The sequence below is a fragment of the Pleurodeles waltl genome, chromosome 11 (assembly GCF_031143425.1).
Source record: "Pleurodeles waltl isolate 20211129_DDA chromosome 11, aPleWal1.hap1.20221129, whole genome shotgun sequence".
Classification (NCBI taxonomy): Eukaryota; Metazoa; Chordata; class Amphibia; order Caudata; family Salamandridae; genus Pleurodeles; species Pleurodeles waltl.
The window spans coordinates 165,668,443-165,695,755 of record NC_090450.1 but is presented as its reverse complement, the minus strand read 5'-3'; the positions used below and the strand labels follow the sequence as shown (position 1 = coordinate 165,695,755).

Here is a 27,313-nt window from a genome sequence, read left to right as displayed (position 1 = left end):
CTAGGGAAACCTACCAAACCTGTGCATTTCTGAAAACTAGAGACCTAGGGGAATCCAAAGAGGGGTGACTTGCGGGGCTCGGACCAGGTTCTGTTACCCAGAATCCTTTGCAAATCTCAAAATTTGGCTAAAAAAACACATGTTCCTCACATTTCTGTGGCAGAAAGTTCTGGAATCTGAGAGGAGCTACAAATTTCCTTCCACCCAGCGTTCCCCCAAGTCTCCCGATAAAAATGATACCTCACTTGTGTGGGTAGGCCTAGCTCCGGCGACAGGAAACACCCCAAAGCGCAACGTGGACACATCCTAAATTTTGGAAAAAAACAGAGGTGTTTTTTGCTAAGTGCCTACCTGTAGATTTTGGCCTCTAGCTCAGCCGGCACCTAGGGAAACCTAACAAACCTGTGCATTTCTGAAAACTAGAGACCTATGGGAATCCAAGGAGGGGTGACTTGCGGGGCTCGGACCAGGTTCTGTTACCCAGAATCCTTTGCAAACCTCAAAATTTGGCTAAAAAAACACATGCTCCTCACATTTTTGTGGCAGAAAGTTCTGGAATCTGAGAGGAGCTACAAATTTCCTTCCACCCAGCGTTCCCCTAAGTCTCCCGATAAAAATGATACCTCACTTGCGTGGGTAGGCCTAGCGCCCGCAACAGGAAACGCCCCAAAACGCAACGTGGACACATCCCATTTTTTTAAAGAAAACAGTGCCTACCTGTGGATTTTGGCCTGTAGCTCACCCGGCACCTAGGGAAACCTACCAAACCGGTGCATTTCTGAAAACTAGAGACCTAGGGGAATCCAAGATGGGGTGACTTGCGGGGCTCGGACAAGGTTCTGTTACCCAGAATCCTTTGCAAACCTCAAAATGTGGCTAAAAAAACACATGTTCCTCACATTTCTGTGGCAGAAAGTTCTGGAATCTGAGAGGAGCCACAAATTTCCTTCCACCCAGCGTTCCCCCAAGTCTCCCGATAAAAATGATACCTCACTTGTGTGGGTGGGCCAGGTGCCTGCAACAGAATAAGGCCCAAAACCTGAAGGGATAGAAGGGATAGTTGGGGGAGCCACGCAAGCCACACCTCCCTGGACTCCTTGGGGTGCCTTTTTTTAAAAAGTTTCTGGGTTTTGTAGGTTTCCCTACATGACAGCCGCACCCTGGACCAAAAACATAGGTGGGCCCTCCCCCCCCAAACACAGGCATTTTTGGAATATATCACTTTGATGTGTGCACATACGTCCGTGATGTGCCAAACACTAAAATTGTGAAAAGAAACACACTTAGGTTATGTGAAGAAGACCCCTCACCCACCAACCAAGTTGGTGGCATGCTTCATCATCGGGGTCCCACCCGAGGCACCTAGCGTGTCACAGGTGTGCTGCGACGCCTGATTACAGCGGAGCAGGTTTTGTCTTTTTTTACAACACATACTGGTTGGATTTGGCACGAGGGTGAGTGATGGTTCAGTGGATCAAATTTTATTAACAAGAGATTTCACAAAAATGAAATGCACTGCTAATAACTGAAAGGCAAAAAAGTTAACCAATGACTCACAGCTTGTGAGCTGTAAAGCCGCGACAAGGCACCAACCGCTTTACAGGCCATTCACACACCTTTCATACATGACACGCACAAGACCATTCACACCGCCAGCCACGGGCCCAGCACATTTCAACACTCACATCGACAGACCGCGCCACTCAAGGGCCCATCACTTACATACGCCCACATGCCTGATACAAGAATCACACCAGCTGATGGGAGTGTGGACTGCCGTTCGGCTGGCACCGCCAGCCAAGCGCCACCCCACGCACACCGCCAGCCAAGCGCCACCCCACGCACACCGCCAGCAAAGCGCCACCCCACGCACACCGCCAGCCAAGCGCCCCCCCACGCACACCGCCAGCCAAGCACCCCCCCACGCACACCGCCAGCCAAGCGCCACCCCACGCACACCGCCAGCCAAGCGCCACCCCACGCACACCGCCAGCCAAGCGCCACCCCACGAACACCGCCAGCCAAGCGCCACCCCACGCACACAGCAATCACTTTTTTTTATTTATAAACAACAAAGAAACTACTAATTATAAAATAAGCACAAAACTACAAACACAAAAGCTCTAACTAAATACACAACAGATGCCAACCGTGAAACATATGAAAATATAAAACAGACAGCTTACGCTCAAGGTATTTCCCAGATTTTTTTTTGGGTATGGTAACTTCTGTAACAGCCGGGAACACACAGCCCAGGCTTTGAAGGGCATTCGGGGCAGTACATCCGGCTCTCCCTCCGGATTAATCTCCGGGCACATACTCTACATTTCTTTGTGGGCATGTCTTTTTTGGGAGTGGGAGGAATGTGATTTGGAAAGTGCCGATCTTTCAATCTAGCCACATCCTCCACCACTTCTACTCTAGGAACTCTTGCCGGTTCCACCACAATAAGGCTTTCTATCACCGACTCCTGAAATTTAACAAATGTCATCCTTGACTCGGGTGAACAATCCTTGTATACAATAAAGGCATTAAAAGTTGCCAAATGAAATAAATGTAGGGCCAACTTTTTATACCACACATATGACTTACGAAGAGCAGTGTAAGGTTCTAACCTCTGATCTACTCTATCAACACCACCTATGTGCCTATTGTAGTCCAAAATGCACGCAGGTTTGCGCACTTCCGCAACCTGACCCCAAACAGCCACAGGGGAAGTACTCTCATCATGGATGGTCGATAGCATGTACACATCCCTCCTGTCTGAAAATTTCAGAGCTAGCAGCTCATTATTCCGCAAGGCACTGCACTGTCCCCTCTCAAGTTTTTTACAGACAAGCTCCCTTGGATAGCCTTTCCGGTTAGAACGGATTGTGCCACAAGCAACAGTGTCCACCCTAAACAACTCCTTGAACAACTGCACTCCAGTGTAGAAATTATCTACGTACAAATGGTGACCTTTGTTAAACAGCCGTCTAGCAAGTTCCCACACAATTTTTTCGCTAACTCCAAAAGTGGCCGGACAACCAGGAGGGTCAATACTGTAATCCCTACCAGTGTAGACCCGGAAATTATACACATATCCTGTACTGCTTTCTGACAGCAGATACAATTTAATCCCATACCGTGCCCTCTTACTAGGAATGTACTGCTTAAAAACTAAACGCCCCTTGAAAAGGACCAAAGACTCGTCCACACTTATCTCTTTGCCTGGGACATAGACCTCTGAAAACCGATCCACAAAATGATCAAGGACAGGCCTAATCTTAAAAAGGCGGTCACAATCAGGGTGATCTCGTGGCAAGGCTAAAGCATTGTCTACAAAATGCAGCATACGAAGAAGAAGCAAATACCGATTACGTGTCATAGTTGCAGGAAATATAGCAGTTGCCATCAAGGGACTAGTAGACCAATAAGAAGCCAGTGACGGCTTCCTGATCAACCCCATCAAAAAAGACAAACCTAAAAACCTTTTCATCTCTTCCAGATATGTGGGAACCCAATGAGTAGCTCTAGACTGAGGCTTAAGTCTGGCAGCGTTGTCCCGCAAATATTGCTCTGCATACACATTTGTCTGCTCCACAATCTCTTCCAAAAATACATCGTCCATAAACAAGTGAAAGAAATGGACAGGCAGAAAGTTTTCCGTATTAACTCTACACCCTGGGAGACCAGTAAATGCAGGTAACTGTGGCTGCTCCATGTTTGGGGCAATCCAGGTGTCAGGTCTTCCAATGGGAAACCCTGCAGCCCCAGGCTGCTGCACTCTTGGCACATCAATGTCCTACTCTAACACAGGCCTTTCATCTGCACTGAGAGTAGCTTCCTCATCAGAAGAATACTCTCGGACAGAAAACTCACTTCCAGAATCTCCTGCTTCCTCCTCTGCCTCAGATGCAGAGTCAGTGTCGTAATCATGGTCTGAAGACGACTCAAAGAGCATGCGAACAACCTGCTGAGCGGTCACTTTGCGGCTAGCCATGATCCTAACAACAAATGAATTGCCAACAACAACTAGCACTAAAATAAGTAATAAACAAAGTGTAGCTTTATCACAAAGAGTTATGTACTACAAAAAACTATACCACACAGTTGCCTGAAATAGCTACTCACCAAGCAACTACTCTGCACAGACAGCAATCACCAATGATATCCCACTAAAAAGAAAAAAGAAAAAAGCAATTTAGACATATGACAACACAAACACCACTGTGTTCAAATCTAAGGACAATGTCAAACACACAATACTGCATTTAGTACACCACCTACAAACATGTCAACAATACTCCTTTGGAGTAAATTGCTTTCACTTACCTAAAACATGCAACTATTCAAACCACAGGACAACTACTGCCAAAACCGCAAAGATCCACAGCCAAGGAAGCAAAAGCGTTGAACTAGAAAAAAAAGAAGAAATAAATTGTTATAATCACAAATACAAATACTTTGCCAGTTGACAAACACCCCACCACCAAGAACTTAGAAGTTGTCCCTGGTACCTAAGTGGATCCTGCCCCCCTCGGGGTAGATGGGCGTAAAATAATTGGCCAATCTGACCCCAAGGGGGGCAGAAATGGGCAACACCTCTGTGCCCCCTTTCAGGGGGCGACCCTTCCCCAAGGGGGCACCCCAGCACAACACAAAACAAAAAAATCCCTGCCGTATTGGTGGTCTCTGCCCTCCTTGGGGGCAGATGGCCCTACAAAATTACGGGCAGAGATGGGCAATACAAATTTTCCCCACCTTAGGGGGGCGACCGTTGCCCAAGGGGTGCCCCCAAACACACACCAAACACAATCCCTGGCACCTAGTGTGCTTCCACCCCCCCCCTCCGGGGCCAGATCGTCCAAAAAATGGCTGGTCTGCCATCGGGGGGGGCCGAAACAGAAAAAAAAAAGCTCCCCAGGGGAGCGACCCTTGCCACAGGAGTTGCCCCCAAAATAAACAATAAAAACAAAATCCCTGGTGTCTAGTGGTTTTCGCCCCCCCCTGGGGGCAGATCCGCTGAAAAAACGGCGGATCTGCCCCCAGGGGGGGGGGGGGCAAAATACAAATAAAAATTGCCCCCGGGGGGGACGACCCTTGCCCAAGGGGTCGCCCCCAAAAACAAACATAAAAAAAGATATCCCTGGTGTCTAGTGGTTTTCGCCCCTCCCCTGGGGGCAGATCCGCCGAAAAAACGGCGGATCTGCCCCCCAGGGGGGGGGGGCAAAATACAAATAAAAATTGCCCCCGGGGGGGACGACCCTTGCCCAAGGGGTCGCCCCCAAAAACACACATAAACAAAGATATCCCTGGTGTCTAGTGGTTTTCGCCCCCCCCGGGGGCAGATCCGCCGAAAAAACGGCGGATCTGCCCCCAGGGAGGGGGGCAAAATACAAATAAAAATTGCCCCCCGGGGGGGACGACCCTTGCCCAAGGGGTCGCCCCCAAAAACAAACATAAAAAAAGATATCCCTGGTGTCTAGTGGTTTTCGCCCCACCCTGGGGGCAGATCCGCCGAAAAATCGGCGGATCTGCCCCCAGGGGGGGGGCGAAATACAAATAAAAATTGCCCCGGGGGGGGGCGACCCTTGCCCAAGGGGTCGCCCCCAAAAACACACATAAACAAAGATATCCCTGGTGTCTAGTGGTTTTCGCCCCCCCTTGGGGGCAGATCCGCCGAAAAAAAGGTGGATCTGCCCCCAGGGGGGGCGAAATGCAAATAAAAATTGCCCCCAAAAACAAACATAAAAAAAGATATCCCTGGTGTCTAGTGGTTTTCGCCCCCCACTGGGGGCAGATCCGCAGAAAAAATGGCGGATCTGCCCCCGGGGGGGGCGAAATACAAATAAAAATTGCCCCCGGGGGGGGGCGACCCTTGCCCAAGGGGTCGCCCCCAAAAACACACATAAACAAAGATATCCCTGGTGTCTAGTGGTTTTCGCCCCCCCCCGGGGGCAGATCCGCTGAAAAAACGGCGGATCTGCCCCCGGGGGGGGCGAAATACAAATAAAAATTGCCCCCGGGGGGGACGACCCTTGCCCAAGGGGTCGCCCCCAAAAACAAGCATAAAAAAAGATATCCCTGGTGTCTAGTGGTTTTCGCCCCCCCATGGGGGCAGATCCACCGAAAAAACTGCGGATCTGCCCCCAGGGGGGTGCGAAATACAAATAAAAATTGCCCCCGGGGGGGGCGACCCTTGCCCAAGGGGTCGCCCCCAAAAACAAACATAAAAAAAGATATCCCTGGTGTCTAGTGGTTTTCGCCCCCCCAAGGGCAGATCCGCCGAAAAATCGGCGGATCTGCCCCCAGGGGGGGGGCGAAATACAAATAAAAATTGCCCCCGGGGGGGCGACCCTTGCCCAAGGGGTCGCCCCTAAATTTAGGCAAAAAGAAAATCCCTGGTGGCTAGTGGAGATTCCTGCTCCACGATCACGGGCCCTGCCCGCGATCGTGGAGCAGGAATCTTGAGAAAACAGACACAGGGGGGAAGGAAAAACCCTTTCCTTTCCCACCGTGTCTGTTTTCTCAACCCCCCCGCCCCCCAAAAATGGAGAGGACTCACCTTTGAGCTCCTGCTCCGAAGACGCGCTGGAAGCAAATGGCTTCCAGCGCGCCGTCAACACTAGATGACGTCAGCGCGCTGTGCGCGCGCTGACGTCATCGGATTGCTGTGGGGGGGGCGGGGGTGGAAGGGGAAGGTCTTCCCCTTCCATCCCCGCCTGGGGGGGGAAGGGGGGTGCACGGGGGGGTGCGCTAGCACCCCCCCAAATTCCCCTGTGCCTAGGACGAGATGATCTCGTCCAAGGCACAGGGGAACTGTAGCCTTGGACGAGATCATCTCGTCCAAGGCACAGAACCGGTTAAAGTAGAGCCTGCACACCTGCACTTGAAGAAGTAGTATAGGACACACTCACTAGATATTATGCATGAACACAGGCATATGTATTTCTCATTACTCATTTCTCAGCTCCCTGACACATCAGCATCAAAATCAACACAACTTGGTAAGAATACTTCTCTGGTCATCACCCACAATAACAAAGATCTTGCCACACTATAAACCCACACACTATCAACCTAACCCTTTTGCAGATTTGTGTATTTTACTAAATAACCATACTTGTGTGGATGCACAATTGAAGAAGTAGTTATTTCCGTCATCTCTGATTCCATTAGTTTAGTCACGTACACCTCTGCATCTTATACATACAGACATAAACACACTCACACACTCCATATAAGTAATCCATTGTTCACATATGTTGGTAGTCAATTCACCCACTGTAAGACAGAACCATATTGGCTGATGACACATGAGTGTATAAACATCGTTACAAATTGGACTGTACTATTCAATGTACATATTAAAACAAAGAGGATCTTACTTAATTATGTAGGTAAGTTTTTAGGGTTTTAGAAAACAACTAAATTTCAATATTTATAGCTAAAGTGATGTTTAGTTTTTTTGTATGCAACCAAACTGCACAGTCCAGTATTTTCAATGAACATTAACTTGATATAAACCTTTTTTCAAGCTACCTGCCCGATAATAAACATGTAATGTAAAAAATATCTTTGAAATATGAAAATACGTACATATTCATTAACGGATATGTTTCCTATCCGTTTCAAAGGAAAACACAGAGCATACATTATGCAAGTTTTACTTACAGGCCCCTGTAATTCAGGAAGTTCTAGAATTTGCTTTGATGGTTGTAAATAAACTGATTTCTGTTTAAAGAGTTTTGAGATTATTAGTCCTGACAGACTCTGTTTGTCCATTAGCAGAGGCTGCACTAATTTGTTATGGCACGGCATCAGAAGTTTTATGCTATAAAAACAAAAAGTGGAGTGTTAATATAATCATATATGAACTTTTAAATTAGACGTTTAAACATATATCAAAATATCAGAAATGCTACACCTGTATCAGCCAGAATTCCATCCATTGTGGGAGGAGTTAACCTTTATGTCATTAAGCTGGCCAACTTTTATCTATGTTGACCATCTACATAGTGGATATGAGATAGAGCTGTGGATAAGAATTGAACATTATTTGAGAATATTTTAATTGCCACTATATTGATTGTGGTGTGGTACATGATCTTATGCTTTTTATAAGTCAGAGTAATTTCATATGGTGCCGCTGCATCCATATCTGAATAAAATGAAGTTGTTAATCTATTGAACTACTGAATTGTTTTCACTAATCCTTTTAGAAAAAACTCTCTATTAACTGTCTTGATCGAGGTAATAAAGAGTTTTTTTAATTAGCACGTGATGTTGCCTTGCCCCTGGTTATCTGATCACTGACTCTCATTTTTTGTTTAACATCTCTGTATTTATGAGTTATTTTCCCTAAACATTAATAGAACTCTCTTGCCACATTGAAAGTATGTGGTTATGATTTAAACAGTAGATTAAATGAAACTGCAAGGCTATTACCTTTGTAGGTGGAAATATATAAACATTTTATATACAATTGCTGATATTTTCTAAAAAGTGCATTTCCTTGTCAAAATATATATAAAAAGAAAATGTTCTTACTCAATATTGTCAATTTATGGGCTAAAAGCCATATGGAGATGGTTCTGCACCTCAAGGTTAGTCCATAATTTGTTAAATTCAAATGTTGTGATGATATGTCCACTTTCATATAAAAATTGCTTTGTTCCTTGCTTCACCACAATCGCATCATGGGGACCAGATAAAAGAATTACTTCTTTAGTGAATGTAGGAGGTCCACGAAAATGCCTGAAATGAAAAGTTGTATCTGGATGTTAATCTTATATTTAGAAATTGAATACAATGATACACTTTGTACTCTGTCAAAATTTAAAAACCAGTTGCTGTGAAATACCAGGAAAAACCCTAATTTGATCATAAGAAAGAATATTTCATAGGCACAATAATGCTGAAAAAAGAAAGTGTTCATAAAATCATAAAGTAAGAAGTTTATTATCTAATTTTTGTAATTGCTGAATCACCTCTACCCTAATCATTCTGTATATTTAGTGAGTTCACCATTTTTTATTTGGAGTTCTTGGATATTACCCAAATGTCTGCACCTGTGCTCATCATATCTTTATATGTCAGCTATTACAATGTCCTTGCAGAGGAGGAGACTTTTTGGTTACTCATTACTTTTTACCGTAACCATCAACCTCTCTGTGAAAGTAATGGTACATGGGGTGAGTGAATCACTCTCACCAGAAAAACACCCAATATCATGAGTAAGGGTTGTGGTCCAAGATTATTAAATGGCAAGAGTTATAGTTTCTTCTGAGAAGTATCATTATAAGGGTAACTATAACTACTGAATTTCTATGGATTTTTGTGGGTAAAACATGAACCTAACTATAACGTCCCTGTAACCTTTGGTTTTATTTCAGTGAATTTCCATGGCTTTTTTTCAACAGTAAAGTCATATATACTTCCCATAAGCTAATTTAACTACCCCTGTGCACGGCCTTTGGCCATGCGCAGTAGTAGTTGGCCACAGGAGCTGGTCTGCAGCCAGACCGTGCATCCAACCCCCGCAAGCAGCCATCCCCCACACACAGCGCATGGCCTTTGAGCATGTACAGCAGGGGTTTGGTGTGTGAGTAGTTTTTTTTCATTGTTAATCAGCTCCTTATATCCTTCACAATCTTATAACTCCTGCATGTGTCTTATGGAGCCAGAAAACCTCTATTGTGACCCCTTAAGTGTTTTTTGGACAATATCTTTGTCCTCCTCCGGGCCAAGCAACAAAGAAAATGGCAGCTGCAACTTTCCTGTCAACAAACCATCAATTTGAGCGTTTGTTTCTAAAATTAAGAAATGCTGTCTATGTAACCATTACATAGCACCGCATTGCATTTCTCCCAAATGTGCTCCTATACTGAGCTGGAAAAAGCAATTCCTATCTGAAGAGCTTCTCTTCTGTAAGCACTTTTGGTAAACATCACCGACACAGCAAGAAACTATACATTTGGCAGGTGAGACATCCCGTTTCCGGAGGAAGGAGAGCCTCCACCACCCTAGTGGTTTGCTGGCCACCCACACACTTAAAGTGAGACACATAGTAGACTATAGCTGAACAAAATTATTTGGGAGACAATAAAGGCGATGAATAAAGCCTCCTGGTATAATTTGGCTGGTGCGTCCTTTCAGCATTCTGTCTTCCAAAGTTGCGGGTAAAGTGAAATATTGGTGCCTGTGCCACAGCGCTTGGAACATGTGTTTCTGACTGTTCTTGGCCTGACTTAGCTGATTCGATTGGGACTGAAGAACACCTTCCTCTTGAAAATACGTGTCTTACTTCTTCATCCACAGCTTGTCCTCTATTTCTGTATTGTGTATTGTAGTTTGATCTAGAAATGCTCAGACTGTTATTATTGGCATTACTACTCCCCAAAAGGGTTTGATTGGACTGAACATGCGTTTGAGGATTCCTTGGTACATCTAGAGTTTGGCTTATTGCCTCCAAAATTGAGGGTTGAGATAAAAGGCTATCAACAAGGTCACAAACTACCTTTGAATCTGCAGCCATCCTTTTTATTGAGGTCTGCAAAAAAACAAAATATCAGTCAGTATTTTATAGTGCCGTACACAACATTTAACATCATCTGACAAATAGCCAGCTAGATAAGGTATAGAAATTACCCCACTTATCAGATTTTCCCTGCATGATTTTGTCCAAATCTGTGTAGGAGAAAAATGCAAATAATCTGAGTTTTAAACATGTGAAATAGTATTTCCACCTTGATTCACCATTCTGAGGTGCAGGACTTGGAAAGATGCAGTGATACTGCACACTTCATAAAATTAACCCTGCATTTAATACAACAATTAAAATGAGCCCCTGCTGTGTGAAAATATACATTAGAGACACCTCAAGAGATCCCCCAAGTTCATATGTTGTTCCCTATCAAAGCAATCACAAATGGCTGGAAAAACACCTGAAAATGTTTTTAAGGGTGGTGTAGGAACCTGATTCTGTATAAACTATATCAAAATGAGATATGGTGTGCACAGAGTCGAGGGGTTCCCCAGAGGAGTAACAGAGGCTAAAGTAGATAATAATAATGTTATCTTTTGTGGTAGTGTGGGCGAGCAGTTAGGCTTATCATAGGGTAGTGCAACGCCTTTTGTTGTACAGACAGAGACAACAGAAGAAGCACACACTGAATGACTTAACTCCAGACCAATGGTTTTAATATATCAAAAATATATTTCCTTAATTTGTTTTTAGAACCACAAGATTCAAGTTGCAGGTAAGTACCTTAAATGTTTCGTATTTCACACAGGGATCAACAGTACTTGGTTTGAAATAGATAAGTAATACAGTTTTTTTTATTCTTGGCAATAATCTGTTTTAAAAATGGACACAGTATAATTTTCAGAAACAGTCCCTGAGTGAAGAAATGTTAGATTGTTTTACAGGTGAGTACAACACTTAAAGTTTCAGTGTGCGGGATTTAGGAAGTCCACAGTTTGGGGTTCAAGTTAGCCCCAAGCACCCACCACCAGCAAAACGGGGCTGGTCGGGTGCTGAGGTCAAAGATGAGCAATTAAAACGTGGGCTGCTATGGAGTCAGGGGGTACTCGGAATCAGGTCTGCCTGCAGGTAAGTACCCACGGCTTGGAGGGCAAACCAGGGGGATTTAGAAGAGCACTGAAGGTGCCACAAGTAAGCACCAAACACACACCCTCAGCGGCGCAGGGGCGGCTGGGTGCAGGGTGCAAACAGGACGTCGGGTTCTCAATGCTGGTCTAGGAGGAGAACCAGGGGGTCACTCAGAGGCTGCAGGAGAGGTACAGGGTGTTGTCTCGGGTGCACCACCAGTTGAATAGGGAGGAGGGACGCCTGCTGAATGTAGCTGCACCAGGTGTTGGTTTCTGGGGGGCTGCGGGTGCAGTGTGTCGTTAGGCGGTGGATATCTTCGTCCCGATCTTTGCGGTCAGGGGGTCTTTGGGATTCCCTCTGCAGGCGTTGTGATGGAGGGGTGGAGAGGTCAACCCAGGGTGGGCACTTGCTCAGCGTCGCCTGGGAATCTTCTCTGGCTGGGTGGACCACCTGGACACGGGCCTTGGGTGACGGGTGCACAGGGGTCAGGACTCACGCATCCAGAGTGGGGTGGGAGTCCCTGGTTGTTCGATTTGCTTAGACAGAGCAGCTGTCCTCTGGAGATCTTGGTCCTTTTGGTCGCAGGGCAGTCCTCTGGAATTGGGCAGCGGTACTTGGTCCTGCTGGACACGTCGCTGGTCTTTTGCAGGTTCTTTGAAGCAGGAGACAGGCCAGTAGGGCTGGGGCCAAAGCAGTTGTCGTCTTCCTTCTTCTCTGCTGGGGGTTTCAGCTAAGCAGTCCTTCTTCTTCCTGTCAGGTCACTATGAATCTGGTGAGCTGGGTTCAGGGAGGCCCTTAAATCCTAGCTTTAGAGGCATTTTAGGGGCCAATGGCTACTGACCCTGAGGGTGGCTACACCCTCCTTGTGCCCATTCCCTTTGGGGAGGAGGGCGCAAACCTAATCCTATTGGTCTGTGTCCTCTAAACAAAGATGGAGTATTCTGCAGGGAGGCGGTCACCTCAGCCCCGGACACCTTAGGGGTGGTCCTGGTTGGGGTGGTCACTCCTCCCTGTTTTCCCTAATGTTCCCGCAGGATTTGCCACCAAAAGTGGGGCTTCATCCAGGGGTGGGCATCTCCACTAGCTCGAGTGCCCTGGGGCACTGTACCCTGAGGCTTGAGCCTTTGAGGCTCACCACAAGTGTTACAGTTCCTGTAGGGGGAGGTGTGAAGTACCTCCACCCAGGACAGGCTTTTTTTCTGACCACAGAGTGCACAACGGCACTCACACCATGTGGTCAGAAACTTGTCTGAAAGTGGCAGGCTGGCACAAACCCATCAGTCCTACACCAGCAGTTTGGTTAACATACAGGGGACATCTCTAAGATGCCCTCTGTGGGCATTTTTCAATAAATCCCACACTGGCATCAGTGGGGGTTTATTGTGCTGAGAAGTTTGATACCAAACTTTGTAGTATTCCATGAAGCCATTATGGAGCTGTGGAGTTCGTAATGACAAACTCTCAGACCATATACTCAATATGGCCACACTGCACTTACAATGTCTACAAATTGACTTAGACACTGCATGGGCATATTGCTCATGCAGCTATGCCCTCACCTGTGGTATAGTGCACCCTACCTTAGGGCTGTGAGGCCTGCTGGAGGTGTGACTTACCTATGCCACAGGCAGTGGTTTGTGGGCATGGCACCCTGAGAGGGGTGCCATGTTGACTTTGTCTTTTTCTCCCCACCAGCATATTCAGGATGCAAGGCTGTGTACATGTGCTGGGTGAGGGGTTCCCTAGGGTGGCATAGTACATGCTGCAGCCCTTAGAGACCTTCCCTGGCCACAGGGCCCTCTGTACCTTTTACAAGGGACTTAACTGTGTGCCAGTGTTGTGCCAATTGTGGAAACAAAGGTACTGTTTGTGGGGAAAGAACACTGGTGCTGGGGCCTGGTCAGCAGAATCCCAGCACACTTTCAATCAAAGTTGGCATCAACACTAGGCAAAAGGTGTGGGGGGGTAACCATGCCAACAATGGCGCTTTCTTATAGGTGGCATTTAATCTAATATGCAACCTACATACATTTAAATGTGCTTACATAATGACAAATTTATCATTTCAGGTTAGCACCTATTACATAGAGGCCCTGGGGGATATCTTGGGAACTACCCAGAGACCCCTTTTTGGCTAATTTATTTGACCTGATATTTTATTTTACTTATACTGGGTGCTTCCTTGTTCCTAGACAAAGCTATTCCTCTCTGAAGAGCTTCTAACAAGAGTAAAGCATGCATTTTGCCTTGGATTGTTTTTTACCAATCCAAAGCTGTAACACAGTGCCCGTGGTGGTAAAAGGCTTTTGTCATTTCTCAGCTCGGCATCAATGGCACAGACTAATCCTATGCTTAAAGGCTGCTGTACAAATGGTAAAGTACTAAGGACCAGATGTAGGAAATTTCTGAATTGCGACTCGCAAATTGTGGGTCAGAGAGACTCGCAATTTGCGAATCGCAATCCAGGATGCAGGAGAGTGTCCCTGACACCATCTGCAACTCGCAAGGGGGTCGTAAAGGCCCACCTCAATAATATTAATGAGGTGGGTCGCAATTTGCGACCCCCTTGCGACTCGCAGCACTCACAGGGATGGTGGCCTGCTGGAGACAGCAGACCACCATGTCTGTGACTGCTTTTAAATAAAGCAGTTTTTTTTTGTAATGCAGCCCGTTTCCCTTAAAGGAAAACGAGATGCATTAACTGCGATTGCTTTGCGACCGCGTTCGCGGTCCCAAAGCAATGCAACATCGCGCTGCAACTCGCAATTAGGAAGGGGAACACCCCTTCCTAATTGTGACATGCATTCCCGTTTTGCGAGTCAGTAACCAGGTTACCGACTAGCAAAAATGGGAATTGGGCATCGCAACGTGGGTTTTGCACGTCGCAAACAGCTAAATTTGCTGTTTGCGACGAGCAAAACCTTTCTTACATCTGGCCCTTAGTCCCCCCTTTCTTACATCTGGCCCTTAGTCCCCCCTTTCTAGTTTGGCCTAGATGTCACTGCGCTAATCCTGTGCCTAAACTTTTTCAAAGAAAAAAAAAAAATTTAAGTGAGCAGTGTCAGAATGTATCTGGTGTTGTTGGGTGCTCTATATCGGAGCTGCTCTCCACCTAAACTAGGGAACTATGCTACCTTTGTATATATATTTCATTTTTTTATATATATATATTTTATACACAACTATATATATATATATATATATATATATATATACTGTATATATATATATATATCAATAAATATGTATAAAATTTCAACCACCCCTTAATGTTGTCCCTCCATCATCCCGAAAAATGGCATACTACCCTTAAAACGCTACCCTTTCCTGATCCCTAAAAGCCCTTACTACCCCTTTATACTCTCATTCCCTAACTCCTAAAAATGTCTAACCCCTCTTTAATGCTATCTTTCACTGAACACTAAGGTCCCCTTACTACCCTTTTTATACTACTCTACACTGAAAACTATAAACCCTTTACTATTCTTTAACCTCACTCATCTCTGAACCCTAACAAATGTCTTACAGCCCCTTAACACTGCCCTTCCCTGAACAGTAAACCCCCTTTCTACTCCTTAACCCTTCTCTTACCTGAACACTAAAAGCCCCTTAGCACTACTCATCCCTAAACCAAAAAAACCTTACTACCTCTTATTACTACCATTCCTTAAATTCTAAAAACCATGGCTACCCTTTAAATCATTAAGGCCTATTACCTTAAACCCTTATACAATTTGATATAACCGTAACACATTGTCACTTACCACATTGCAACCATATTATGGCCCTCATTACGACCGCCAAAGCCAGCGTGTGTCAGAAGACTGTCAGTGCTGGTGGTCTTCCGCCTGCCATATTACGGGTACTTCTGAATTTCCGCCACATTTTGGGTGGAAATCCAGTAGCAGTCGTGTTGGTGGGTGGAGGCGCAGGGGCAGTTCTACCACCGGCACCGTCCTGCCAGTAAGACACTGTCTGCCGTATCATGTGCTGTAATACGGCATGGCGGTGTCATGGTGGCGGGGCACTGCCGGCGGTGGAAGTACCTCTTCCTGTTCCCCGCTGGACAACTTCCTCCCCAGACAAGGAAAGTCGATCGAGGGGAGGGGGGTGTTGTGTGTGAGTGAGTGTTGTCTGCGTGTGTGAGTGTATGTGTGTATGCATGTGTGTATGGGTGTTTGTATGCGTGTATGTATGTCAAAGTGAATGCATGTATGAATGCTGAAGTGAATGCGTGTATGGATGCATGTGAGTGAATGCGTCTATGTCAGTGTTGGTGAATGATTGTATGCGGGCTGCGTGTGTGTGGGTGTCTGTGTGGATGTAGGTGGGAAGGGGGCGCTCTACCTGAAGGCGGTTGGGGGACGGGGGATTGCGCTTACTTGGGGGGGAGCCATCTACCAGTAACAGGGAAGAAATTCTCTGTCACCAGTAGCCTTTCCGCAAGGGTTTTTGTGGCTGTACTACACTCTGGAGACCCAGGTGGAAAGGCGGCTCATAATACCGCTGGCAGTCTTCTGTGAACCCCTGGCCAGAGATGCTCATCTCTGGCCCAGCGGGTCCGACCGCCGTGGCGGTACAAGTGGGGATGTGGCAAGTTGGCCGCAGCCAACACGCCACACTCATAATTTGGCGGTTTTCACCACCATCCTGTTGGCGGTGAATCCGCCACTGTGGCTCTGGTTGGTCAGTAGACTGCCAGGGTCATAATGAAGCCCTATGTTCTTTTCAACCTAACTGTGAGTTAAAATAAGATGTTGCCCTACTGTTGTGTATTATTACCTTTTGCTGGGACAGGAGTGGCCCATCCTTAAGAGCGGAGGTGTCTGCCCGCCAACTTTTTCCACACATGAAGAATGTCTATCAGGCTGAGCAAAAGTCAGCCTGACAGACACTCTCCGTGTTCAGGTCAGGCAGCCAGGTGCTGTACATGGGCTAAATGCACAGGTGCCTGGCTATTTACGTCCCAATTTTATGGGATTAAGATTTCACAGCCATGTGAGCGTAACCTCCTCAGGTCAGCAAAGTGCTTGGTGGTCATCCCTCTCATGAAAATAGGCATGTCATTGAGACTCGGACCTAGGGGCTTCAGTTTTAAGCCCTTAAGTGTCCAGGGCAGTCTGTCCCTCAGTAGCTCATGGTCACAGAGTGGGGTGGGGTCAGAAATCTCACTGACCTCATCCCACTCTGTGACCTCTGTGACGAATAAGGGAATACTGCCTCCTCTTATTGGCAGACACATAACAAATTCAGCGAATGAGAGAAGTTGACAGTGCCAATCCTTGGATCAATGACCAAGGCTTGTCTTTCGCCAACCGGTATCATCACCTCATACCATGTATATTTTTTTATTGTTATGTGTGTTTATGAATGTATGTGTTTTTGCATGTGCATGCTGCGAATGGCTGTGTGCCTGTGTATGTGCTTCTGAATGTTGGGGTGTGAGTGAGTCTGAGTATATATCTGTGCCCCTCCTGCCCTTCGCTCAAATTACCAGGCGCTCATGCTCTGGCACTTACTAACTCCGAGCTATGGAGTGTGGACACACAACAGATTTCGGAAGACTCATGATGTGATGAGGTCACTTTTCCTAAAAATGAAAAAAAGCACAAGGGAAAAACAATAGAAACAAGCATTGGCATAGCCAATAGGTCTCACCTCTGGGACTTTGTCAGCATCAATTTATGAGTCAGAAAGCATCGAAGTGTCTGTATTCCTCAAACAATGATGTCATGTTGCAACCTTTCGAGCATCCGATTTGGGTAAAAAAAGCACTTGCTCTAATGTGCTAATATTAATGAGTACATTAGAAGTACTGTAAAAAAAGTTACAATGCAGATGAATTCACTTGATTATAAAGAAGCCTGACCAGCAGTTGACATTACAGGATCACTCTCTGTATGGTTCCATTGCAGAGGGAAACAGTGGTTGCATGTAAGTAACGGGAGTAATTAACTTGCCAGACGTTCTGGCAGAGCTACCAGCTCATTCTGTAAACAAATAACCACACATCCTGCTTTCCTACGTGATTTAATGTTGCAGCTTAGCATAGTGGCCCCTCCTTTCACAGACATCATTATTCAATTAATGGAAAACAACTCATAAAACACAAAATCGCACACCACAATCACAACGCAGGCACTTTAGCTGCAAGAATGGATTTCCAACAGCAGAGGAACATGGAGAGGCTGTTTATCCAGATTACGCATTCCTTTAGACTAATACCCTGTCCTGGGCGCAGCGAGCCTGTATCTAGATTTAAAACTCATGCTCTCAGTAGTGGTATTCATTGCCTTTGACAGCATTGCCATTTGCTGCTACAGCATTTATTGTTAAGAAAACAAATTTTACAAAAAAAAATCACGCACAGCTCTAACATTTACTGCGTGTATGACCAAGATGCATCACTTTACATGGGGCCCACGGGCGGGGCTCTGACTGGACACCGGGCAGCAACTGCTTTACACACAGGTTGAAGGTATGCAGATAAAACTAGAAGTAAATATGGCCATTTGTTTATGTTATGCTTGGAAAGTTAAAAACAAGCCCACAGAGCAGCCCTGGCTAAACCCCACCCTTCTTCCAATGAGTGGCAGCAGAGCCCGAGGGAGGAAACAAAGACAACAGGTTAAAGGAAACACGTGGCCACCTAAAAACAATTGCATGTGCGAAGAGCCCTTCACAATTTAAACAAGAAGAAAAACGAATTGTGAGGGGCACTTAGCCACTTCAAAAGAATTGCATGTGTGAAGAGCTGTTCACAATTTAAACTAAGGACAGGGGGGAGTAGGAAGGGATGCAGTGCCTAATGCGCTCCACGGAAACCTGGCAAAACACCATTGTAATGACAACCAACGGAGCAAGAGGTACGGTCGCAATGATGAACAAAACAAAAGTAAATAAAAAAATAATGCATCAGACAAACAATAAAGAGACAAACAAGAAAGATCACATCTAACAGGGGCAGTCTTCATGGAAGGGAACCGAACACCAAAAGGTGGGACAAAGACAACAAAGGGACCAAAGAAAAGCAACATTGTACAAGGAGTACTACAATGAACCTATGAGAAATGATGGGCATGCACAAAGCCCACAGGGAGAGATACATCATGTCTCCCGACAGCGCATAGGTGCTGCATAGGCTCAACCTAAAAAGCTGCGAAAACCAAGCCCAACCTGAGGGATCTTTTAAGTTTTCCTTGAGTCTGAATTGAGTTGACCCATCCCAAGACCAGGGGTAGAGACAGTCTGGCAGCCTGCTTGACTGTCAGTCATTTCATGGACATTCTTGTTGTCCTATCATTCTGCGTTAAATGTATTATTAGGCTTCACACACTGTGTTGCCCTGATGTTTGCAGTTTGGTCATTTACTGGAGAAATGTGGGCAACCCTGAATGTGCCTTTGTTCAACTGGCTGCCCACAGCACACTTTTCTGAGCCCTGCCTTGGTGCCTGTATCCTAAGAGGCAAGTGATAACTGGATAGGTGCAGTCCCCCTGTCATAGTCAGGCCTGGGATAGTGCTCTCGAGACCTTTTCCAATGGGACTAGTTAAACTAGTGTACCACACATGCAAACCAGCCTCTATTAACTTACATAGAGATGCTTTTGACAGGCTACTAATCAATATCATTTAAACATGTAGGTTAATTTATTAGAGAATTGATTTTTTTATACAGCACACATCTTGAACACATGTATTTTAATGTGTTCTCGTATGTGTTAATGACATCCCTAGTGCATATGACAGGTTATCGAAATACTTAAGCTCATTATGTGTGCTGCACTATAGAGGTTGGTGAACCAAAAATTTATCATGGAGAGCAAGCCCAGCGGTGGACTCTGGCTCAAAGATTCTTGTGCTGAAGTCGAACCTTCAAAATAAGTGCCATAAAAATCATGCTGCAAACATGTTTGAATCCGATAAGATGTTCACAATTTAAAAAAGTGTACTTCTTTAAAACTCAGAATCTTTACACCTTAATACATCACACAGTAGTATTACAAATAAGAGTTTTGTAACATGCCCTAAGAAACGTTCCTGCTCCTGCCTTCATGACACTATCAGTAAACTAAGAGGTAAATCACTTATGTTTACCTTAAATGTAGACTAAGGGGCAAAATAACAAAGATTTTGTGTCCGGGTTGTGTCACTTTTATGTCACAGCTCCAATGCGAAATCATTTCTGTTATTTAATAAATCATGTAAAGCTACTCGTAGGCATAGGGCCTCCTTGCTTTTGGAAGAGGTTCCATGGGTGGAGCATAGGCGTTTCCATGCATCCACCCATGGATTTTGAAGCATTCCCAGATTTACAGACTTGTAAACCTGGGAATGTGTCAAAATCCTCCATCTTCCAAGTGAGACGCAGGAGGAGGAATATCTATTTCTACTTGTTATTTCCTCTCCATGGGTGCTGGATTTTGTAGCACACATATGAATTGGAAAAGGGTGTTAAATATTGTATTTATTTAAGAAGGTATCCCTTCAAGCACAAATCAATACTGGCTGTAACACAGTCACTTTTGCACTATGTGCCTAGGGTGCCTATGTTCACGCTAGGGAGCACACAGTGTGCTAGTACGAGCAAGCAGTAGAAAAGTATCATATTTTAATTAGTAGGGCACACATCTGCATGCAACACAGTGCACCAACTTTGCTTGCTCCCCTATGTTGCAAGAAAAATGAGTAAATCTGTCCCTAGATTCTAACTATGGCTGGAGCAACATGCAGTCTATTATCAAGTGTATGTTATTCAATAAGCTCTTGTTTTGGTTTAATTGTAATTGTATTTATATACCGCTTACTACCCCTGACGAGGCGTCTAAGTGCTTTTCGGCAAGGAAAGGATTAGTGGTGGATTAGCCTAGGGAAATATGAGTTAATATGAGCGGTGGACCTGTGAGTCATTCGGTTGGATTAAATAGAGTATTGGAGGGATAGAACAGAGAAAAATGTAGAAAGTGTTAATTGGGAGATCATAGCAGTGAGATGAGGTACAAGATGAGTAAAACAAGTGATGGAGGAGGGAAGAGTCTGTTGAAAGAGATTAGTGGGAACATAGTAGTAAAATTAGGTTTGGGGATGTCAAAGGAGAGATACTTGAGGGAAAAATGTAGGGTTGTTTGGGGGATCATAGTACTAAAATGAGGTAGCGGATGAGCCAGGAGGGATAGAGGGAGCAGAGTCTAGGAATGGTTATGTTGGAGATTATAGTAGTAGAATCACTTTTGGGATGAGTCAGAGGTTGGAAATAGAGACTAGATTGAGAGAGGTAAAGTGTAAGGCAGTAGTGCATTGGAGAGAGTGATTTTTTTCCTTTTTTACAGTAGGAGTAAAGTAATAAATATATAGATACTTGGAGTTAAGTTGTAGACAAGTGCGCACTTTAGCCCGCTGCTCCAGTCACAACATATTTATATCTTTCTTAAACTCATGTTAGCAATATTTGGCACGCAGTTCCTTCTTTGTAATAGGAAATAAACTGAATCTACCCAACTCTCCTTCTGTTAATGATGCACTATCTTGTTGCTTTTTTGTACCCGAGGGACTGTCGACTGAGATGTTAAAGTACTTCCTAGCTATCTCAGGAAAATGTCATCAATTGACTGTGGCATCTACATTCTTGGCAGTTTGTGCTATTGAACAGGAGATGTGTGGTCATTTTCTCCCAGAAACGTGGCTTGTAGATCAAGCCACATTTGGCAGGTCCTGAAATATTTCAGTCACTGGCAAAACAAGTGGACAGAGGTCATGCAAAAGCAGTGCATTGATAGAGGTTTCAAAGTCACAATAATAAAAAAGGATAATTTCTTTAACCTATGAGGTTCTGTTTGTTTAATGTCACTGGTCTGTCCAGGACAAATTGTTTAAGCTATGAAGTTCTGTAAATTTAGGGGCATATTTATGAAAAGTAGCGCTGCACCTAGTGCAGCGCCACTTTTCTTGCACCCCTTAGCATCCCCCTGACACCACCATGTGTGTGCCGTATTTACAATACGGCGCACCATGGCAGTAGTTAGGGGGACTAGCATCAAACTTTTTGACACTAGTACAGTGCTTTGCAGGACTAGCATCGAAAATGGTGACGCTAATCCTGCAAAGCACCTGGAGACCCATTGAATATAATGGGAGCCTCCTTGTAACGCCTGCAAAGAGAAGGTGTTAAAAATGCAGAAATGTTTTTGCAAAGGAATCTCATAGATTCCTTTGCACCATTTTTACAGTCCCCTTAAGACCTCCCCCCTTGCATACATTATGCCTGGTGCAGGCATAATGTGGCACTAGGGTTTACAAATTGGCACAATGCATGCATTGCACCACTTTGTAAATATGGCGGGGGAAAAATGGCATGTTAGCGCTGCCTTAGCGTAAACAAATAATGCTATGGCGGTAGTAAGGTGGCGCTAGGGGCTCTTAAGTATGCCCCTTAATGTTACTGGTTCTGTCTATCACACATTTTTGAATGCCAAATGGCAGACCTGGAAAATACTTCCTGTTCAGAATTAGGCGGTAGGAAATAGTGAATAAAGTGGTTCAGGATTAATAAAAGCCGAAATTATCGTGCTTTTGTAATTGGAACTTAAGTATAAAATGAATGTGTGACTGTAGGGTTAGGGGCTGCTAAGTGGCGGACCATTTTTGCCAAAGAACCAATAGTGCTGCAGAGGGATTAAACTGACACAAAACAGCAATAAATAAACACTTTTAAGAGTTTTCTCAAGCATCCAGATGGGCAGCATATGACATACAACATTGGAACACATGCCCACAGACAGCAGGATGTGTCAGCTCTGCAATAGAAAGGTGAAGAGAAGGCATTTGTGTATGCCACGGTTTAGTGAACACTGGTAAACTTTTGTTAAGTTTTTGCATTATTGCAATGCTGATTTACTTTTCACTTCCCCTCAAGAATGCATGACTATTTCACATGACACTGACTGAGCACAAAGAAACCTGCACCAGTTGGGCAGTGTCAGAACATACCGTTTCCATGTAGCGACTTATCTATTTGAAATTCAGAAGCATCTGATTTTATGCATGAGCATTGCACGAGTTACCACACTAACGCAGTTTAGCGTCAAAAAGTATAGCGCCGGCTAGCGCCATTCCTGGACACCGGCCAGGCACCATATTTATGGAATGCCGCTAGATGGCGGTAATACCCAGTTAGCGTCATTGTAAATTCCGCTTACCGGGTGGGGGAGGCGTAGGGGGAACCAGAACTTGTGCGCCGAATTATGGCGCTACACTGTTTAGAGGCAAAAAAATGCCTCTAAGCAGTGTAACGCCATTTTCTGGCGCACAACCCCCATGGACATTGTCTTGGTAAAGGCAGGAGCCATGTCCACCACCACAATGGCCATGCCCAAGGGACAAATGTCCCCTGGGCATGGCCACTGGGGCCAGCGTCATGCAGTGGGCCCCAAGACAGGGCCCCGGGCAGGGACAAAAACAAAAAATACCGTCACTTCGCTGGGATGGGTCCCCCATCCTGTGGTGTCCCTCTGGTGTGGGTGGGGGTGTCCCTGGGGCCAGGGAAGGGCACCTGTGGGCTCTTCCCATGGTCTCTGACCATGGAAACAGGCTCACAGGTCCCCTAATGCCTGCCCATACCCAGGCGTTAAATGATGGCACTAAGTAAGCTTAGCACCTTTATCTAAGCCCCCCGTGCATGAATTTAGCACTGGGGATAAATATGGCGTTAAGGCCATATCGTCATTTTCTGGACCGGAATGCCTACCTTGCATCTCATTGATGTAAGGTAGGTTTCTTCGTCCAAAAAATGACGTTAACTCCATATCTTGAGCCAAAGTATAAATATGGAGTTAACTTTGCGCTGAATTAGCGTAAACAAATGACGCTAATTCAGCGCAAACAGGGAATAAATATGCCCCTGACTCTGCAGACGTTTTGACTTGTTTTTGTTATATCTTGCCTTAGAAATACATTCCCTCCGATAAGCCCCAAAGATATCCCTGTGCCCCGTGCAGGGGCTATGATTATATAATCTAGAATGGTTGACCTTTTTCTGCTACATCCGAATAATGTGCATAACCCACATGCAAGGAGATCCCTATCAGTGACCTCCCCTGGTGACAGGGAAACTACAGCCTTACAAGGGGTATCAGGTGTCCCGCTCCATCAGGAGGGGCCTGGTGCGGAGAGACCCAATAAGAGTCATCAGTTCATAAACCCATAATTGTGCACAGCAGACAGAGGTCTAAACATGTGCTTCATCAAAAAATGAGACTGCAAGCTGACAGAACCCAAACATCCCTGTACCGCTTAAGAGCTGATTAGTACATAGGAAATACATGACTGTTGTCGGACCTCACAAGGATGAGCAGTCACACTGTTCATGCAGAATATCAAGCAGGGACTACCGAATTACCTCAGCAATGGGCACTCCACTCAATCCAATGAGCTATTTTCGTGGCATTGAATCCGCGCTCAGAACTCCATATAAAGCTGCCACTATTTGTACACACCCATTGCTGTGATCTTTTCTCTGACACCATTTTCCTTTTTCTGCACTTGGTTTTAGCAGGTCAGGGTGACAACAAAACCGTGCATTCCAAAGAGGTGGAGATTAGAAAGTGAGGTAATTGAAATGCCTCTCGTAGGCCTTTGGATGAGTTACAACAACAGTGCAGGCCAGCATTTCATCTAGCTCAACGGGTTGTGCAGTACTGCAGCATAAACATGCTCGGTCCGTGAGTGAAGTGAATATAATAAAATTTTTATCAAGGGTGCTGAAGTGAAAAAAGGCGAGATCGATATTCACAGCAGCACACCAGGGCCAGCCTTAGCGTTGGTGGCGCCATGGTGCGACAATGTTTGATGGTGTCCACCAACGACCACCTCTGCAACGGATTCCCTTACTACCACTTTTTAACAGAGCCTCTTAAGTTTCCATAACCACTCTCTCTCGCAAATGCATATAATTATATAGCGCCACTCAGACCAGTGTAGGGTGTCAAAGCACTTTACATTGCACAGACATTACACAGAGGCAATCAATTATAGGTGTATAAATCAGTGTATGAGCAATGTTACATAAGACAGAGAAGTACAAGGTTTATGAGTGACATGTCATCCACACTAGTATGCTGTATAGTTTAATAATGCTTGGTCTGGAGAAACACGCCCTCACAATTTAAATTGTGATATCAAGTTTGGGGTTTCTCTTTAATAATAATTTATTTCTACCAAAATGAACCCGTTTTCCAACATTAGGATAATGAAAGGTTGGGGAAAAAATCATAACGCAATAATCTATACCATACAGTAGGCATGCATTTCATTAATGGCAGATAACAGCTCACTGTTCTATATTAGGATTTTAAGTTGTAAAATGCAAGCAACAAAATTATCTCTGACAAAAGAAGTGACCCACTAACCTGTTTGCATTTTATGCACATTGTGATCTGCATGTTACACCTTCTTTGCAGCAGGCATATAAACCGGCTGCACTACCTTAAAACTCCCACTGCAGAAAACTCGATCTCTCTCCAGCCAGCACATTAATCGGCTGAGTTATGTTGACATCTTTAATATTGCCTGCAAACTTCTGGAGACAAGGAACGCCATGGCATGTCCTTAAACAATAATATTTTTCCAAATCCGGCGCCCCCACCCAGTGTCATCACCCGGTACAGTGGCACCTGTTGCACCGCCCTAGAGCCCTTGCGCACACATGATAGGCACCTGCAAGACAGGGGAAGCAGCACCCATGCCTGATGTCTATAACACAACCTAGACCGGCCAAGTTGCAGAGGCAATGCCCCGGAGCTCTGCTGCTGTTCTGAAAGATTAGGTCTGTGTGCAGCCTTTCCTCTTAGCTGCGAGGTGAGCAGCTCAGGAGTCCGAGAGTCAGGGCCTCTGGAGAGGGCAGGGCTGGAGGCCTTTTCCACCGGTTTCAAACGAATATAATGCACGATTATGAAGGTCTGTTATTTCTGTGTTAAAGTTATTTTCCAAATTGGAATGTAACTTTAACACAGCTGAATGTAAGCACAATCCCACAGGGACCCATAAATAACCGGCCAGGATAATCCTGCAATAAATTCTTTTTGAAACCAGTGAAAAAGGCCTCCGACCCTGCCTTCTCCCAGGCCCTGACTCTCGACTCCTGAGCTGCTCACCTCGCAGCTAACAGGAAAGGCTGCACACGGACCTAATTTTTCAGAACGGCAGCAGAGCTCCGGGGCATTGCCTCAGCAACTCGGCCAGTCTAGGTTCTAGACATCAGGCAGGGGTGCTGCTACCCCTTCTCTCATGGGTATTACTGCATGTTTGATAAACCCTTCAACAGTGTAAGCTATTTAAAGAAACAAAAAACAGAACGAAAGTCTAAACAAACAGCACCTACCAGAAATGTTTCAGCCTGACGTGGGAAGGAGGCAGCATGGAGCTGCTGGACTCAAAAGTCAGGCTGGGACAAAGGTCACTGATTGTGGAATGAGGGAAGGGGCTATGGCAGGCAAGTGCCACTGTCAACCCCAAAAAGCAGAGCAGAGAAGGGTGTAACTGCTCTGTGTGCAGCTTGTTCATGTACGTGTTGAAAACGTGCTGCTGCCCACAATTACCTCCTCTTGCTGAGCTGACCGATTCAGTATCCAATGTGAGCTCTGCAGCATGTATTGAGCTCCACAGTGATTGGCTGTTACTGTCATGTGCTTTTCAGTGTGTCTTACACACACATTTCACCTTATCCAATTGATTCACATCCTTATTCAGTTCATTCAGTATTGTATGCAATTCAATGTGCTTCATACCACATTTCAGTAATGAATATATTCATTTCAAGAGCAGTGTTATTTGCTTCACTGTTATTTATATCTATTTAAAGAAATGCCACATTTGAATCATTCCATAATTTTTATTTTTTATTTTTTTTAATTAGCTGTTATGTTATACAAACTCTATACAAAACAGTACATTTGTATACAGTAAATTACAGTACCTTAACACATGGGCAGCATATCGATAAATGCATTAATGGTCCAGCAGTATCCCTCTTTTCCCAGAACATATGTTTTGCACATTAGGAGCCATATTACAAAAATGCCTTGGGTGGCAATGGGCGTTTGCGCCCGTTTTGTGCACCACGGGGCACTTTGGTATTACAGAAGGGGCCGCAGACGCTTGTGATGCCCCTTCTGTAATACCAATAGTACTGGCACACATATAGTGCCAGCACTTTCACAGCAGGGTATTCCCTTATTTACATGGGGGAGTCGTCCCATGCAAATGTCGGAATCTCTGCCTCTGCTCCGCACAATATTATAGACGTGTGGGCAGAGGCAAAGAAGATGTTAGGAGGCACATTGAAATTGTGCCACTTAAAGGGTCTAGAAGGCAGCCCTCTAGAAGGAGAAAAGGGGTCCTATGGAGCCCCAGAATTCTCTTTGCAGGTGGGTGCAGTCACTCACTGCACCCGCCTACAAGGGCATCTCTAATTCCCCTTAAAAATGCAGGTAGGTTGCTGCTTGCTCAGTGATGCACAAAGCAGTTTAAAGCAGCCGCTCCATTCTTCACATGAGTGCACTGCCCCCATAGTAGCATGAACTCTTGACTGCCGTGACGGCAGAGCATTCATGCTGATACTGTGCATCTTCCTTGGTTGCGCTGGGCAAACCTTTTAAAGGGTGCGCCTGGCGCAAACAATTAAAATGCATTGTATGTCTGATATGGCCCCATTTGGAGCTCTAG

General features: G+C 45.3%; 1 long non-coding RNA gene across 2 annotated transcripts; it reads right to left on the bottom strand.

Annotated features, from left to right (window-relative positions):
* Positions 1-3,857: 3,857 nt before the first annotated feature.
* On the bottom strand, positions 3,858-26,145 carry LOC138266590 (uncharacterized). Of its 2 annotated transcripts, none has more exons than XR_011199562.1 (4): positions 25,971-26,145; positions 10,502-10,534; positions 8,533-8,739; positions 3,858-4,397 (listed from the first exon to the last, which is right to left on the bottom strand). It is a non-coding gene; the product is annotated as an uncharacterized lncRNA (long non-coding RNA). The 2 variants fall into 2 exon arrangements; XR_011199561.1 differs by lacking the exon at positions 3,858-4,397 and adding an exon at positions 7,686-7,816.
* Positions 26,146-27,313: the final 1,168 nt, after the last annotated feature.